Here is a 17,914-nt window from a genome sequence, read left to right as displayed (position 1 = left end):
AGTCTGAAGAAAAAGTAGAACTCTATATCACTATGTCCTAGCCCTCTGTTTTCTCTGGCATTCTCTTCTGTTTCTCTGCTATTGACTCTTTTTTTTTTAGTTGCCATCAGCAATAAAGCAGAGGCTAACCGACTGACCGATCTATGGGGCCATCAGGGCTTTTCATTTGAGTTGAAAACAAACAGAAAGAGCAATGCGCCGGGAAAAGCTACAAGGAAAATGGAGTACACGGGGGAGAGTCCTGCCTGCCGCCTGCCGCCTGCTGCCTGGCGCTTCATAATGATTGCATTTTCCAAATGAAAATCAATGTCCTGCCATGACTTTCGGGGCCAAAAAGTATTTTAATTGATTTTGTTTTCTGTGTGTTTGCGTGAGAAGAAAATTGATAAATCTGCTACAAGCATTTCCACTAAAGCCATCAATAAGCTGTTGAATAAATTAACCAGCCGCACAGGATACCAGCTACATTTCTGAAATACTTTGCAGCCAGATGTCAGAGAGCCATAAAATCCAATAAATTGAGAGCAATTTCAAGTGTTTTTGGCCAAAAAACCACAGCCAACAATGGCAAAATGTTTTCGGGATTTATTTATATGACATTGTCAATTATTTCTCGAGAGAAAAGAACAGAGAGGAATGCATCAATCCATCTTTGCGGGGGGGGAAATGTGAGACGAAAGTATTTTGTTCGAGGCAGAAAGAAGAAACTAAAGGACAAAACCGCAGGCCGATAAAGGATCAAGTAGCAGCAGCAGCCAGCCAGCCAGAAGTGGCAGCAGAATCGACCTCAAGCTTGAAAGCTATTAAAAATTGCACATGCCACATGCCACACATGGCTGCAAAAATTGAGACAGAAACAAAAGAGCAATCAGTCGAGGAGAAAGAAGAAGGTTTCAATTTCACTTAATATCAAAACCACAGGGGGAAAAAAAGGAGCTGGTGGCCTGAGAAGTCTCAAGGATTGAGGATTGCGAGGAGTCGAATGTGGTTGCAGGACTGGAGGGAGAATGCCCCACTGAATGGCAGGAGAAGTCACTGGTCACTGGTCACTGGTCACAATTCAAAAGGCAAAAAGGCAACAAAGTTGTTGTGCCAACAGGCAGGAGGATGTGCCGGGGGGGGACAACACAAAAGGATAAAAATGCAGGCCACAAATGGCAGCTGCTGCCCCACCACGGCACCTCCTTCTAAAGGAAGAAAAACCTAAAGTCAGCAAATCAAATGGAATCCAGATGCCGAGTGCGTTCTGGGGCAGGATTAGGAGTGGCAGTAGGAGAAGCCAACCAAGCCTGCCACATGAATGCCGATAGTTGTCAGAGATTATGACACGAGAATGCCACAAGCAGTCGGAGAGAGCGAGAGAGAGAAAGAGAGAGGGGGCTTTGAGGTTGGAAAAACTTTCAAGCAATGAACACATTTTCGCATATTTGCATAAAACTCGCTGCAAGGATGAAAACTGCAGCTGGAGGGAGGTGCAGGCAGCAGCCACTGGCTGAAGGAGGAGGAGGAGCAAGGAGCCATCACTGGTAAGAAGGAGCAATCACTGGCTTGAGGAATATTAAAGGAAAGGAAAGAAATGCCAGAGCAAACTCAAACATGGACATTAAAAATGGGCTTGCACTCGTCTTCTGTTGGCGGTACATCACGAACCATTGATGCACTCTCTTACACGCTCACTCTCTCTCTCTCTCTCTCTGGCATGCCACAGCCCATGTGGCATTGCAATCGCATCTGAAATGCGATTTTCCAAATGGAAATCTTTGTAAAGTGAGAAAAGCGGAAATTGCTCAACGGAAATACATGCAGCAACAGTCTCTCTCCCTCGCTCTCTCCCCCTCTCTCTCTCTCTCTCTCTGTGACATTTCCCTCTTATGAGGATTTCCTGATAGAAAGTTTATTGATGCCATGAATTCTCAAGGAATTGTCCTTAAAGATTTTTTCGAGTATATACAAAAATATTGAAGAATACCTACGATTATATTCTGTATCTTTTTCTGATGCTTTGGATTTTGTATGTTTTTTGGGGGTACAATTAAATCTTTTATCTTTTCATCCTGTGCATTTTTTTCCATCTTAGGTTTTGTATCTTTTGATGCTTTATATTTTTATGAGGTCTCTCTTTGTCTTTGTATCTTTTTATCTTGAATATATTTATCCTTATTAACCAAACCTTAAATTTCCATATTTCATCTATCCATCTTTTATATCTCTTTTTATCGATCTCCTCGCTGTCTATCTTTTATCTATATCTTTCATCTATCTTTATTTGATCTATATATCTATCTCTCTGTTCATCTTTTATCTATCTATCTTTTATCTCCCTATCTTGTATCTATCTATCTTTTAACTCTGTATATATCTTGTATCTAAATATCTTGTATCTATCTATCTACATTTTTACCCTCTCAATCTATCAAGTATCTATCTATATTGTATCTGTCTATCTTGTATCTATCTCTTTTGTGTCTATCTATCTTTTATCTACCTATCTTGTATCTATCCATATTTCATCTATATATCTTGTATCTATCTATCTTGTCTCTATCTATCGTTTACCTATCTATCTATCATGAATCTATCTATCTTGTATCCATCAATCTATCTTGTATTTACCTATCTTGTATCTATCTATCTTGTATCTATCCATCATGTATATATCTATCTTGTATCTCTTTATCTATCTTGTGTATATCTATCTTTTATCTCTCAATCTATCTTGTATCTATCCATCTTGCAGCTATCCGTCTTGTATATATCCATTTTGTATCTATCTATCTTTGATCTCTCTATCTATCTTTGATACAACTATCCTGTATCCATCTATCTTCAATCCACATTCAGTATCTTCCATCCATCTGCGTCTTTTCTTTAAGACTCTCCCTCTCAAGAGTATCTACAACTTGCATCCCATCCATAGCCAAAATACTACAATGCCATTTCTCTGCAAAAATATTCAACCATAAAACTTGATCAACTTGTGTGAACATGCCACGGAAGCAGGGGCGACTGCGACATGCCACAGGAAGAGCAGCCGGAGGAGAGAGCCGGATAAGAGGCGGGTCCTGTCCCCTGGTACTTATTGGGGAAATTGTGGAAGTTCATGCCTGACGAAGAAAAAACTCATAAAAACTGCTGACAACAACAAACAGAATTACAAAAATTTATTCCCAGGATGCTTTAAGCCCCCCGCCGCACATGTGTACCAGTGTGAGTGTGTGTGTGTGTGTGTGTGTGTGTGTGTGTGTACGAGGAAGATAAAGATGCAAAGGACACATCCACCCTTCATTGACAGAGTCTATAAGGTTCATATAAGCTACGATTATTAAAAATTGAAAATATTTTTCTACTAGCAAAGGATTTGCCAAGGCAGGAGGAGGAGGCGGAGGCGGAGGAGCAGTTTTCCAAAGTTTTTTCTTTTCCCTTTGATTGCAGTTTATGCATATGAACAAAGTTGTTTGGCATTTAAACTGGGCCCAAAAGGGGATAGCAGTACGAGAGATAAAAGACTTGGCAAGGGAGGAGTTTATTGAAGAATCTATGAAGGAATAGCAGTAGAAAAATGGAGGGAAATATTAGAAAAAAATGTAAAGAATAGCAGTTGTAAAATGGGGGAATAAAAGTAGAAAGTCGGAGGGAAATAGCAGTAGAAAAATTAAGAGTAGCAGTGCAATGAACACGAGTGGGGAAGGGGAAGCTGTACACTCAGAGAAAAAAGCCAGAGTAAAAAGAAACACATCCATTTATAGACTAAGTTTCGGTTTTTAAACAAAACCTTTTGCAAAATTAAACAGAATTCAATTTGTTCCAAACGAAAATTAATTAAAAATTATTTTTAATATGGGGCAAAAAAAAAATATATATATAAAAATATATAAAAATAATAAAAATATAAAAAATATATATTAGAAACATAAATATAAACATAGAACACAAAAATATATATATAAAAATATTTATATATAAAAATATAAATATAAAAAATAAGAGAATTATGTAAAAATATGAAAATATACTAGAGGGCCAGACCCCTGCCCAATCAGTGCCTCGTGCGCCAACCCCCCGGCTCACTCGCTTCGCAAGCTCACGCTGATATGACGACGATCCAACATTTTTAAAGAAAAAATAAAATAAATTAAAATTAAAAAATTATAAGTGAAAAAAACCCTTTTCTTGACAATTTCCACTAAAGGTGCAAAGATATATTGGTAAATATTTACATCCCAGTGTAACTATTCGATTCTTAGGGATTTTTTGCTCTGAAAGAAGGAAGAGTACCAGGAGCATCCAGGAGCCGTAGCAGAAAGAACAGCTCCAAAGCGAAGGGCAAAAAACTTAAACGATTGACCATTTACATTGAAATCGAGTAGCAGTTAAGGAAGGAAACTCAATCCCCCAGACCAATCACAACAAAGCAAGAGCAAAATGTCGCAGAACACAGAATGCAATTAAGTTATGAGAAGAGGGAAAGAAAGGACGAAACAGGAGACTAAAGGAGAAGAGGGAGATAAGCGGGTTGGCGGGGGGGAGATGCCATTTAGTTGGTGACTTAGTTAGTGACTGGGGAAATACAACTTTTTGCACCAAAGGGGGGTGGGGGAGGGAGGGGGAAAGGAAAAGGTGCACCATCAAAGTTGGCTAAATTGTGGATAGAAAAAAGAGAAATGCAATGCATTATTCATTTACTGGCTGCGAACACCCTACCCCCGCCCCCCCCCCCCCCCCCCCCTCGCTATCTCTCTCTCTTTTGGGTTTATCCACTCTCCCATCTAGCTCTCTCTCTCTCTCCTTCTCTTTCTCTCCTCCTTTCAGCCATTAGTCAAAGCGTCAAGCGTAAAATGCTAAACTGAAATTTTGTGTTGAACAAATGTTGACAGCTAACGCGGCAGTCCCCTCCAGTGGCAGCCACCCGCCCCTCGCGGCACCCTTCTTTTGATGGGGCAGCTCCATTAGGCGGGAGGCAGCGCCTTGACAGCTGCCGCTGCCGCTGCTGCGACAAAGTGACGCAAAGTTTAATTGAAATTCTAAAAGGAATTTGCACAAAACTCAGGCATGGGATAAGCGGTAGGGCGGCAGTGGGAGGGGCTTGGTGGGGCTGGAAAACTTCCCGCAACTTCAAATTAGTTTTACATATTATTATATATTGAAAGAAAAAAAAAGATAGATAGAAAGCACAAGTTTTTTTTCCCAAACAGCACAAATTCTTCATAAATCCAATGCACATAAATATCTTTTATTTTTTGTTCGTTCCACATAATTATTGGTGATTCTTGGCATATTTTCCATGAACGAAGAAAACTTTAGCTAGATCTCAATTGAAAAGTTTGGAGTAACTTTTAGATGCAAGATACTTATTAGCATTGGCCAGATGTTCATCTGGGATATGCTTAGAGATACACTTCAAGAGAGATACACAGAGAGAAAAAATTAATAGAATTTGCATATGAGAACTTAGAACCAAATAAATTTTAAAAACATTTATTAATAAATTTGAAGAAATAACTGGGAAGACATAAAAAATTAAAAATTGCATTTATAAAAAATTAAAAATTGCATTTATAAAAAATTACATATATAAAAAACTAACATGCTATATTTATTGGATTAATAAATCCTAAATATTATTTAGATTTAAGTTGAATAGAATTTTGTAAAAAGTCCTTTAAAAAAGGTTTTAATTCGCTAGGAAACAATCAAAATAAAATAAGAAACACAAATAAAATTTTAAAAAAATAATAAATAAAAATAAGAAGATAAGAAAAAAAAAATAATAATAATATGAAAAAAAAAATTGATTGGAAATATGCTCGACATTAAAATAAAAACTACTCAAACTACTAAAAACGGATATTATGTAAAGTTAAAAAAAAAAATCAATTTTTTTATAATAAATATAATATAATAAAAAAAACATCAAATGGTTTTATATAAAAAATTCATTATTGAAGAAAAAATGCAGAAAAATTCTAAGAATTCTTAGAAATTCGAAAACTATTTCTTCCTCCTACAAATTGTAATTATTTTTAAATTCCAAAATGTATTCCAAAAAGATTTTCTTGATTCTAAAATTTAATCTACCTTTTTCCCCACGTTTCTGTAGTTTTCCAAAAATTTAGTTATTTCCCTTGCAAATATTTGTTCCCCCCCTTTTCGACGCCTTCTTCTACACCTTGTACCCAAAATTTCTCTCAGTGTTACAGTACTGAGCAAAAGCTTAATGACCAAAGTGGCCTAATCAATTTTTATGGTACGCTCTCAAGCTGCAGCCCACAAATTGAGGGAAACTCGCATTCCCTTTGATTCATCAGGCAGGCACCAAACTGTTTTGCTTCGCTGGAGGTCGAAAGCCACTTGAAGACTGAAGACTGAAAAATGAAGAATGAACATTTCCATTTGGCCTTATGAAAAATTAAATGAAGCCAAAGCCGTAAACTCTGAGCCCATGCTGCTCCTTTATCTTCGTCTCCCTCCCGTTTCCTCTCTCTCGAGGTAAGTGCCAAAAGTCAAGTGGCGCAAACGTTTTTGGTTTCAACAGCAGGAGGCAGGGGCACGGGGCACGGGGGCACTCTCTCTCTCTCTCATATGGTGCAAGCTGTTCATAATTTGTTGCCTTTCCCCAAACGAAAAAAAGAAAAAGGAGAAGGCACATATTTTCCTTGTCCTCGGGGTCTGAATTTGAATCGGAATCTGAAAATTTTTCTTTCCTTTGAATTTCCCTTTTCTGGCGCTCTGTCTGTTTATTAGAGCAGACTTTTTTTGGGCACAAGTCTTGGAGATTTCAAGACAAATTTAATGTGGCAGATATCCCAGTGATAAGCGAAATTTATAAGTGACACAGCCACATAGAGACTCTCTTGAAACCGAGCCACAGCAGAGGAAAAAGAGGCGTCAGCCCAGCGTTTGGTAACATGAAACTTTCTACTCGTTTTTTTTTTCGTTCTTTTTGGAATCACAGCCGACAGTTGAAAATAACACTTATCGCCCCATAAGCGAGTGGCAGTGGGCCAAGAAAGGGTGCCCGGCGGAGGCAAGAAACGGGGCTTGAAAGGGTGCCACGAGGAGGCAAGAAATGGGACATGGGGCAGGGGTGGGGGGGGCCTGTATAAAAGTTGGGTTTATAGATATGCGATCTTTGCTTTTTATTGGCTTTCATGGGGTGTGTGGGGGAACAGAAGGAAAGGAATCCAAGGAGTAAACCAGTCAAAGAGCTAGTACAGGGAATAGCTAGAGACAGAAAGGGAGAAGAGAAAACCAAAAAGAAAACGATGATGACTTTAAAGGAAAAGATTCCCATCCCCTCCGTTCTCTTCCCATCGTTTATGTAGTTTTCTTTTCTTCAACCTAATCCTTTCTTATTGAAAACAGAATTCTGCCCTGTCCTTCTTCCTCCAAAGATAAATCTTTATGCTTATAACCCTTTCCTCCACTCCCTCGTGTGTGTGTTTGCGAGACGGCACGTGCGGCCTCTGAAAACGAGTTGGCAGTATCGAATGGTGGAGGGGGATGTGTGTCGTTAGGCGGACTGCCGTGGCAACGCTTTAGACCAATTCGCATTTCGAGCAAATTTATGACTTGATTACAATACGCATCCCCATACACAGGCCCCCCTGTTGACGCTGGGGGGAGGGGAGGGCCAAGGAAACCAGTCTGAAAAGTAGAGGAAATGCGCGGACAAGTTTTGGTTGAAGGCAAATGGCAAATAATGTCTTATTATGGCAGAAGAAAAGCCGAGCCGATAATGTAACAATCACAACGTTAGGGGGGCTTGGAGGGGGCATGAATAGAGGGAAGAAGAGTGGAAATTATATGGAAATCAGGGAAAGATTTAAGAGAAGAGTGGCTTATATTTAAAATATAGAAGAGCAACAAATATATAGCAAAGTGGTGGAAGAATAAGGGATACAATTTTGTTGAAGATTCCTTCATGGAGTAAATAAATAAATTATTAATACCAATTTAAAGGTAAAGAATTTTCTAGAAACTAATTTAAATGGAAAATGTATGAAAACAAAAAATTGAGAAAAGATTTAACAATCCATGGACAGTAAAAATAATAAATAAAATTAGTTTAGAAAATTTTTCAATTGAATTAAATAAAACAATATATCAAAAATGTATAATAATCAAAAATTATAGATAAAAAAAATATATATGTACCAAAATTATATATAAATAAATAAAAATTATAAACAAATACATTTTTTAAAAATTATAAATTAAATAAATAAATTGGTAAATTAAATATTAAAAATATTAAAATATTTCATATATTGAAACCTGACAGTGACCCTGTATAAGATAGAGAAAAGCCAACCGAAAAGTAAGAAAAAAGTACACACAAAACCCACAATGAATGGGGCAAAAGGAGGCGCCACAGAGCATCGCAATCGGGGCGTGGCATTGTAAATTGTGGCGACAACAATTCAATTTATCGCCCCAATGCACACCAACTCGATTGGGGGTATTTCCGTTTTTTATTTTTATTTTTTCTGTGGCTTTATTTCGATCTACTTTTTCTTTTTAAAAATGTATCTGTGTTTTTTGTGAGATTCTTTAAACTTAATTCAATTGATTAAATTTACTTCTGACTGCCTGTTGCTGTTGACAGGCAGCACGCACATAAAAATATGATTTAATTGTTGTTCAACACAAAAGTTCGAGCGAAAAACTTGAACCAATATATATTGTACATATATGGTAGGTATATATCGTATATATTAAATAATGCCCAGCCAGGCGTCACGTCAATTTTTAATATGACACTGCAGTGGCTGTGGAAATTGATTGATTGATGGATCGATTGTTGGATGGTTGGATGTACCCGGGAGTGAAATCAATGAGCCGGACTTTTGATTCTTGAGTGGCTGTCAATATTCTCACTGCCCTGCCTCTGGAGCTCATTTCTCATTAAGAAATCGGTTTTATATACCTACATATATGTAATATGGGATATACTCGTATGTATCTTTGGGTTTGTGCTGGCAGTGAAAAATTATTTCGTCTGCAAATACAGAAATTTTTCATTGAATCGAATTACAATTCAATTGCCTTCAACGGCATGTGTTGTATTCTGGTCCTGGGTGCCACAGAGCTCCCTCTTTGCCTTTGTTTGCTCGCTCAGATTCGGAGGAAAGTTCTCCCAAAAGGCGTTACACAATACGAGTAAAAGGAAAGACATTCACAAAGAGAAACATATACATGGTAGCCAAATCTAATAATCAGCTTGCCACCTAACGAATGTTAAGTTGTGAATGGCAGAAGTAGGAAGTGTGAAATGTGTAGTAGAAAGCGAGGAGCAGCAGGGAGGGAGGGGGTGACGTGGATGTGTAGTAGAAGGAGTCGTGTAACAATGGAAGGTGTGGTAGAGAGAAGTGTAATAGTAACGAAATGAGTAGTAGCGATAGGAGTAGTAGCGAGAGGAACAGTAGCGAATGGAGTAGTAACGAAATGAGTAGAAGCGAGTAGAGTATTAGCGAGTAGAGTAGTAACGAAATTTGTTGTAGCGAGTGTAGTAGTAACGAAATAAGTAATAGCGAGAGGAGTAGTAACGAAATTAATAGTAGCGAGAGGAATAATAACGAGATGTGTACGATGTGCGAGAGGAGTAGTAGAGAGAGGAAAAGTAAAAAAAAAACCTAAAGGGGAAATCAAATACAAAAAAACTATGGGTACTACCTGGAAAAAAACTACTTGAAGCTTATAGCTGATGTAACGAGAGGTGTAACTTTTCCCCAACGGTAAAGTAGCGAGTAGTGTAGTATGTAGAGGTACAGTACCGAGATGTTTAGTCGAGGGTAGTAGTCGAGGGGTACAGCATACGGAAAATGGGGATTAGACAAAGGTAGTAACGAGAGTCGTAGCAGAGAGAGTTATAAGAGCAAGTATAGAGGAACTCTAGCATATATAGGAGTAGTGGTCAGTATAGAAAACCTGTAACGAAAGATCCCGTAGAGAGAAACAACAGAAAGAGATCAAAGAACTAGAAGTAGATTAAAAGTAGTAGAATCGAAAGACTGGAGAAATACCAACGAGACAAAGGCACAAATGCCACACCAACTGTTCCTTCATGTCCTTCCTGCTGTCAGCGGAATTCCAAAAGACATATTCCAAGGTAGAGTTAGAGCAAAGCGATTGATAGAGAGTAAAGGTAACAAGACAAAGAGAACAGAGAACAGAGAGCCGTACAGCAAGTACAGTACACCACAAAGAGCAAAGGCAGCTGCGATTCCATCTCCTCCTTCCCCCCCCTGGTTTGTGAGACGGTGACATTTGAATTTTTGGCCATTTTAGCGAAAATTTCTCAATTTTTTGTTGTGGTTCTGCGCGGAGTGTTGTTCAACCCATCTCATGATTTTTTGGGGGGGTTTTCTTTCATTCTTTGCCAGTTTTCTTTTCTTTTCGTTCTTTTTTTTTGCTCTTTTGCCAGAAAATAACGTGACATGCATAAATAATTGAGTTTTTCGGAAAATGCGCCATGGCAGCAGTGGCAGTGGCAGTGGCAGTGGCGGTGGCAGTGGCAGTGCCCGAGCGACATGGCAAACAAACAAAGGAAACCAGGAGCAAATACAGCAACAACACATACATGAGAAAACGGAAATGAAATATGGCGGAATGGCAAAAATGGCAAACTAGTGAAATGCCAAAATGGCGGCAGCCACCATATTGTGTTTGGCGAGAGCGAGAAAGAGAGATGTGGAGCCTACAAAATGTGCCATCAAATATTTATTTCCAATGTGAAGGCACAGCCGTGAATGCCAGCTGTCAGAGAGAGCGAGAGAGAGATAGGAGCAAGAGTAATGGAGAGAGAAATACAGAAAGCAAAGATCAACGCAATATACAATAGAAATATTTCGAAATTCTAACTACCATCGTTTTAGCTTATGGACAAAAATGTCAATAAAGTCCAAAAGGGTTTCCACGGCCAACATTGTTTCTGATTGACAATTAATCAACCTAATGGAAATGGCCATTGTAAAGCGTCTTCCACATCCAGGACACTCACAGATACATATTTATATATATAGAATATACAGTCTTTGTGTAGGCAAAATGGACAAATCAATTTGCCAAAATGAAAGCCAAACAAAAGCCCCTCCGCGATAAAGGAGGCAGCCCAATGGAGTGAAATTCCTGCATGGAAGTGAATTTCAAAAGCTAAAAGCATAAATATTTAGACAAAATCTATTTCAAACAAATAAACTGGAGGATTGTGGAGGAACAGAGCCAACCGCCAACAATTGGTGGATAAACTTTTACCACATTATTGAGTACTCATTGGTTTTAATCGTGGCGATAGGGTGTATAGGGCTATGAGGTTTGTTTGTTTCTAAAGGGAAGGGGGTTTTAATGGTAATTATAGTAGAGTGCTAAAGACATTTGAAGCTCCTTCTTTAAGCATAAGTATTTGTTAGAAATGTTGTGGTATAAAGTTTCTAGTTTCTATGATCGTTTCAGTACCCTTTGATCTAACTAGGAATCAATTATAGTAGAAATAGAATGACTTGATAAGGATATAGAAGAGTACAAGTAGATTAGGCGAGAGCGAATATCATTTAAAGGGTTGTTTTCAAAAGTAGTATATTGTAATATTTTTCTAGTATTTTGTGCTGTATTTTCTAGTATCTTTATATTTTCTAATATTTTTGATTTATTTTCATTCATTTTCGGTAATTTTTCTAGTTTTATTTATAGACTTCTTCGTGTGTGTTTTAGTATATACTAGTATTTTATAATTTTTTCTCAGTATTTTCTAGTATTTTTATACCATTTTCGAATCTTTTTCCGGTATTATTCTAATATTTCTAATTGTTTTAAGTAGTATTTTTATAGAATTTTTTAGTTTATATAATATTGTTATCTATGTATTTGCTCGTATTATTTTAGTATTTATAATTCTTTTGGGTAGTATTCTTTGTTTTTTTTATTTTTCTAGTATTTTTGACTCTTTTATCTAGTATTCTAGAGTATTTTCTAATACTTTCTATTTTTTTTTTTGGTTTTAGCCCTAAAAAAAGATTTAAGATAATAAATATGAAAATCTAATGGAATACATGGATATACATTTGTGAGACAACATATCTCCCAAAAATAGTGTACAAAATGAATCATTGATTTTCCATACAAACATTAGGATTATCTATGCATCAAACATCAGACTACTTCAAGCGATCCATTAAGATAGTCCCCCCCATTTAGTCTCCACTTAAATGCCTGCCAAAATTTCCAAGGGCATCATTTATTCCATCAAACCCCCTCTATATGCGCTATTCTTTTTTTCCTCCCAATTTGTTGCAAAGTTTTTTTGTCCAACGCCAACGTCTCCTTCTGGTTTTTATGGTCAATTTATAAACTCTGTTCTGCGAAAGTGAGCGAACAAAATACTTTTACTTCTTTTGTGTGGCATATAATAATTTATAAGCCATTTTTACGGCACTGTTGCACACACACACAGCTCTCTCTCTCGTGCCTGCCTGCCTGCCACACATGGTAGCAGGGCTTTATCGAATGGTCAATTTGTTGGCACTGGACAATTGAGAAATATTTAATGGCTGGGCATTGTTCCCACTATTTTTGGGTGGTTATGTGCTTCAGTTCAGGCTGAGCTCAGGGGGAGATCAACCTCCGCCCTGGATCTATCTCCTTCCTGGGGTTCGGTGCTACCTCCTTCCAGGGATTCAGCTGTACCTCCTTCCTGGGGTTCGCTTCTACCTCCCTTCTGGGGTTCTCCCTTCCACCATTCAGTCCCCCCCTCATTCGAGAGTTTCGAGTAAATTCAATTCTGGTTAAAATGTTTTCCAAAGTAACAATTTGTGTGTGTGCCCTGTAATTGCATCGAGAGAGAGTGAGAGAGAGACAGAGAGAGAGCGGTGTGTGGTGACATATGCCAAAAAATGTGACTGCAATGAAACCGGAAACGAGCAGCCGAGAAAACTACAGCCACAACAAAACACCATCCTTTCAATTTTCGGCGGGGGGTGGGGGGCAGGCGGGTGAGAGAGGGACATTGTGTGCACTCAACTGTACCGCAAAAGACTTGAATGTGTCTGCTGCTGCTGCGTGTATTGTCCTTTCTGGTGTTTGCCCTGTTGGGTTCTGTGTATTTTATGACTTGTGTAGGTCCTTCCGAAGGAAGGGAGCATCTCCCCCTCTCCCTCTTGGTTGCTGGCATTTCAAAAGTTTTGCAACGGCATTGCAAGCCCCACATTTTCAACATTGTTGCTGTTGTTGTTGTTGTTGTTGTTGTGGCTGTTGCTATTTGGGTTTTTAGCATGTGACGCCATTTGTGGCATGGTCCAACACAGTCCTTTTCCCCCCCTCAGAAGAAGCTCCACGCACAAGCAGCCCCCCCCTCAAAAAACCCAATACGAGGACTCTTTTTTGCACATCCTCAAGGAGAACGAGACGGCAGGAGAGCGAAAAACTAAAAAGGATGTAGAATTCTCAACCAAAAGTCCTGCCGCCCCCGCCCACGCACCTCACACTATCCTACCTCCCATCGCCTTTCCAACATTCGAAAGTCCTTTCCCCCCTTTTGAAAGTCCATCTCTCTGGGCAGAGAGGGGAGTGCCAGGAGAAAGGAGGCAGAAAGGGGTGTATGGAAGGTGGGAGAAGAGACACAGGGGTGTATGGAAGGTAGGAGAAGAGATAGAGAGGGGCCTGTGGGAGGTTTTCTCAAGTACTGAACGGCCATTGTTGCTGCTGCCATTGTTGCCTGAATGCATACCCTGTAAAATGGGGCATATCTAAGTCTTAAAACAAGTTTAAGACTAGGATTAAGCCTTGAGATTCCTACAGAGAGTTAGGACAGTGTTTAAGCAGGTTCTTAGTGGCAGTTCGGACTGTTTCTAACAAAGTTTTAAATGAAAGTTTGTAGTAGGTCAAAGAAAGTCAAGGGAAAAGCACCACAATTTGAGGCAAGAAACTGTTTAAGAGTTGGGATTAACAATTCCTTGTTGGAAACACAGGAGTTTTTATGGAATATATGTACCTCGTTTAAAGGCACAAATGAAGGATGTTTGGTATGAAATAAATGTTCACCACTTTTCAGTTTCTACGCCTGTAAAATCTTTAAAAATGCATCAGTCCTTGTACATAAGACACGCCATGGTTTTCCCTTGGGAAAGACTTTAATCTTTGAAATTTGGTGACCTCCTTTCAAGGCTGGAAGAGTATTTATTAAGGAAAGACGAAAAAATCTACAGGTAGGTGGAAAAGTCTTTGAAAAATATAAGTCTACATCTGCAAAAAGAATAAACTCCACTTTAAGCTCTTAAATACTTGAGCAATACTTTAGGCCATAAAAGCATAGATCTGAGGTGTTAAAAGCTACAAAGAAATATGATTTCTCAGGCCTAGTATAAAGGGAAAAAGCTATTTAAAAAAGGTCCTCCAGAAATAACTTTCTTCATATAAAAATCGTATAAAATCCTGGTTTCAAACTCTACCAAATCTTCCTTCAATCCATATAAAGTATACCCTTTGTATAACATTTTTCCACCCAATTTTTTTTTTTTAAATAATTTCTGGATAACTCCTGGGTAATTCCGCAAAATTCGTGGATAATTCCTCTATAATTTCTGGATAGTTCCTGAATAATTCCTGGATCATTTCTAAAAATTCGTGAATAATTCGTGGATAATTCCTGAATAGTTACTGGATAATTCCTGAAAAGTCGTGGATAATTCCAGGATAATTCCTGAAAATTTCAGGAGACTTTCTGACAATTCCTAGATAATTCCTGAAAATTCGTGGATAATTCCTTGATAATTCTTGAATAATTCCTGGATATTTCCTAGATAATTCGTGGATAAATCCTGGATAATTCCTAGATAATTGCTGGATAATTCCTATATAATTCCTAGATAATTCCTATATAATTCCTGGATAATTCCTAGATAATTCCTGGCTTTAAACTCTACCAAATGCCTTTCCGTATACCCCTTGTGTAATGTTTTAGTACCCTATTTTTATGTTGTTTTTTAAAATAATTCCTGGCTTTAAACTCTTGCCAAGACCTTTCCATCATCCCATCTACAGTATACCCCTTGTCTCGTATTTAGTACCCTATTTTTTTCTGTGTGTTTGTTGAAACCTTTTTCACTTATTTGCTGTACTAGTCTCTGGCTTCCGTTTTGTTTCTTTTCACTTGTATTTGTAATCCTACCTTTTTCGCCTAGGAAAAGGTAAAGGGAAATTCTTGCCTTTAGTTTTTCTTTTTGCTTTGCTTTGCTTTCATTCAACGCTTTGTTTACGACCAAATCCAAAACAATGGCATTTTTGCACATGAGCGCATTTGAGGCAAGTTCTGACGTCGTCCAACGTCGTCGATGTTGTTGGTGTTGCACTTAAACTAAACTTTTCAGCTGCTGCCCCACAGCCACTAGTGGTCCTTCCTGCCGCCCTCCTCCCGCCCCAGGCCATATGACTCTTGAAATGTCTTCCTGGTCTCCGACTTGTGTTGAATATTTAATCCTTTTTTCCTGCTTCGCCTTCCAGGGCCAGAGAGAAGTGAATTATTACGGGGCATCTTTCGTTTCCTTGCCTCAAACCGAAAGGCAATCTAGCACACACCCACCCAGAGAGAGGGAGAGGGGGTGGCAGGACTGAGAGTGTGGGTCCTGTTTGCTCCTTTGGAATTCCAATTGCCCGAATCATTCGACTCATTGGCCATTGCCATTTTCCTACTTCTTTTTCTGCTGCTGCTGCTGCTGCTTTCCCAATTTCTTCTTTTTTTCTCCCATTTTTCTCTCTAGTTTCTCCCAGAGAACCTTTTTTCCCTCCGGCTCATCTTTGTTTGCCCTCCGCATTAGTAATACAAATTGCACATCGAAAGAAAGTTCAACAAACTGCATTTAAAATGGAACAAATACACACACACACACACGCACACTACAGTGCATATATGTATAGGGAAGGGGCACTCAGGACTGGCCATTTTTAAGCATTGCTCTTTTATCGATTCAGAATTGAGGGAAAATGTTGACTTAAAGCTTGAAATAATTCTGCCAGAAGCGAGACACAATGGCAGCATAGAAAAGGCTTTAAAATGTGGGAGATTAAAAGCATAAAGCTTTTATTATTTAATTTCATATTTATATTTAAACAAAAAATTGGATAAACTTCAATGAAATATTTAATGCTTGAAAAAAAGATAAAAGTTCTTTAAATCATTGATGGTTAACAGTGGAATTACAGATACAATTTAACAGTGTTCCCTAACGGTGTGGCCCAACACTGTTTCCTACTAGTGATCTTTAACTGTGTTTCCTAGCACTGTTTCCTGCTTTAAGTGTGTTTGCTAACACTGTTTCCTACTAGTGTTCTTTAACTGTGTTTCCCAACACTGTTTCATATTAGTGTCCTTCAGCTGTTTTTCCCCACACTGTTTCCTACTAGCCTTCTTTATCTGTGTTTTCCAACATTGTTTCCTACTAGCCTCTTTTAACTATGTTTCCCAACACTGTTTCCTCCTAGCGTCCTTCAGTTGTGCTTCCTAACTCTGTTTCCTACAAGTGTTCTTTAACTGTGTTTCCCAACACTGTTTTCTACAAGAGTACTTCAGCTATGTTTCCTAACCCTTTTTCTTACTACTAGCCTCCTTTAACTGGGTTTCTCAACACATTGTCCTATTAGCGTCCTTCAGATGTTTTTCCCAACACTGTTTCATACTAGTGAACTGTGTTTCTCAACACTGCACTTTCGAAAAAATTTTACACTTTTTGAGCACTTTCAGAAAAACTTCTCGTTATAAAAACACTCGCTTCTCGCTGGCTAACAGCTGTTTTTGACAGCTGTTCACATAACAGTTGGGCACTCTGTTAATTTCTGTTAATATTCGTAGCATTAAAGACTTTCGAAATATGGGTTTGGTCCACAAAAATTGACAAAATATCCCATAAGCCCACAGTTTTCTAATAATGTTCATTGGCAGACTCTTTCCAATGAGTTATAGCCACAAATCTCCCCATAAAGCGGCCCACAAATATTTCATCGAATTATCATGAATTATTAGATTTTATCGGCACACAGCAAAATCCATTTCCATATCCATACTGCAATAAATGTGGGATATGTATGCATATTTATCTTTTATTTAACTAAAAAAAAATTCTTGCACATTCCTTTAAATATTTATTGGAAGCCACTTTTATTTCTCCCTGTTTTTTTGAGTAAAATTCTAAAATTGAGCAGTTAAATACTTGTTTTAAATCCAGAAATTCTTTTAAAGAATTTCCACAAACGAATTCTTTATTTTTCATTGGATTGACATTTTTTAAACCTGATAAAAATATAATTGAATTTTATGACCAAATAAAATTCAATTTATTGAAATGAAAGTTCATTAAAAGCCACTACGGAAAAAAACAGCCAGAGATATTTGGAAAAAAAATTAAACAAAAAAAATTCAAGTAGAAAAATTCAAGTTAAAATATGAAGTACATAAAAAAATCAACGCACCATCAATATTAATTGGCGGAACCGCAATGGACGCTGATTTCAAGATTTCGGTTCCAATTGGTTGGCTTCGATTTTTGTTCGATTTGTCTCCTGCAAAAAAGAGAGAGAAAGGAAATAGGGATATAAATAAATTGATTTATGGCTGCGGCAAGAAATCGATGAATCAAGCGAGCTGTTAAACAATAAAGCCAAAAAGCCGCCACTTAAATAAATGACCAGCTCTTTGTGCTCCAAATGGGAATAACGACGATGATGATGATTACCCCCTGTAAGGGCAGTGGTGTAGGCAAAAGGGGGGCATAGTTCGGGGGGAGAAATGTTGAAAAAGTGCCGAGAAAAGGAGTGTAGATTTATGGATGTTTTAAGACGAGTTTTGTTTACAGGACGAGGATATATGCTTCGTATTTAGGAGATCTGTGGTCTGTAAAGGGTAGTATTTTTTGGGAAGGGAAAAAATATT

The 17,914-nt window shown here is 38.1% G+C and overlaps 1 protein-coding gene across 1 annotated transcript in view; it reads right to left on the bottom strand.

Annotated features, from left to right (window-relative positions):
* LOC6594248 (protein tincar) overlaps positions 1 to 17,541 on the bottom strand; it is a 50,628-nt gene extending 33,087 nt beyond the window's left edge. Inside the window, exon 1 of the mRNA XM_026994558.1 lies at positions 17,455 to 17,541. The gene's annotated coding sequence lies outside the window, so the exon portion shown is untranslated. The remainder of the gene's footprint in view (positions 1 to 17,454) is intronic.
* Positions 17,542 to 17,914: the final 373 nt, after the last annotated feature.

This window comes from Drosophila persimilis, unplaced genomic scaffold, assembly GCF_003286085.1.
Source record: "Drosophila persimilis strain 14011-0111.01,24,50 unplaced genomic scaffold, DperRS2 tig00003933-arrow-pilon, whole genome shotgun sequence".
Classification (NCBI taxonomy): Eukaryota; Metazoa; Arthropoda; class Insecta; order Diptera; family Drosophilidae; genus Drosophila; species Drosophila persimilis.
The sequence above is the reverse complement of the archived record's forward strand: the minus strand, read 5'-3'. Positions and strand labels throughout refer to the sequence as shown.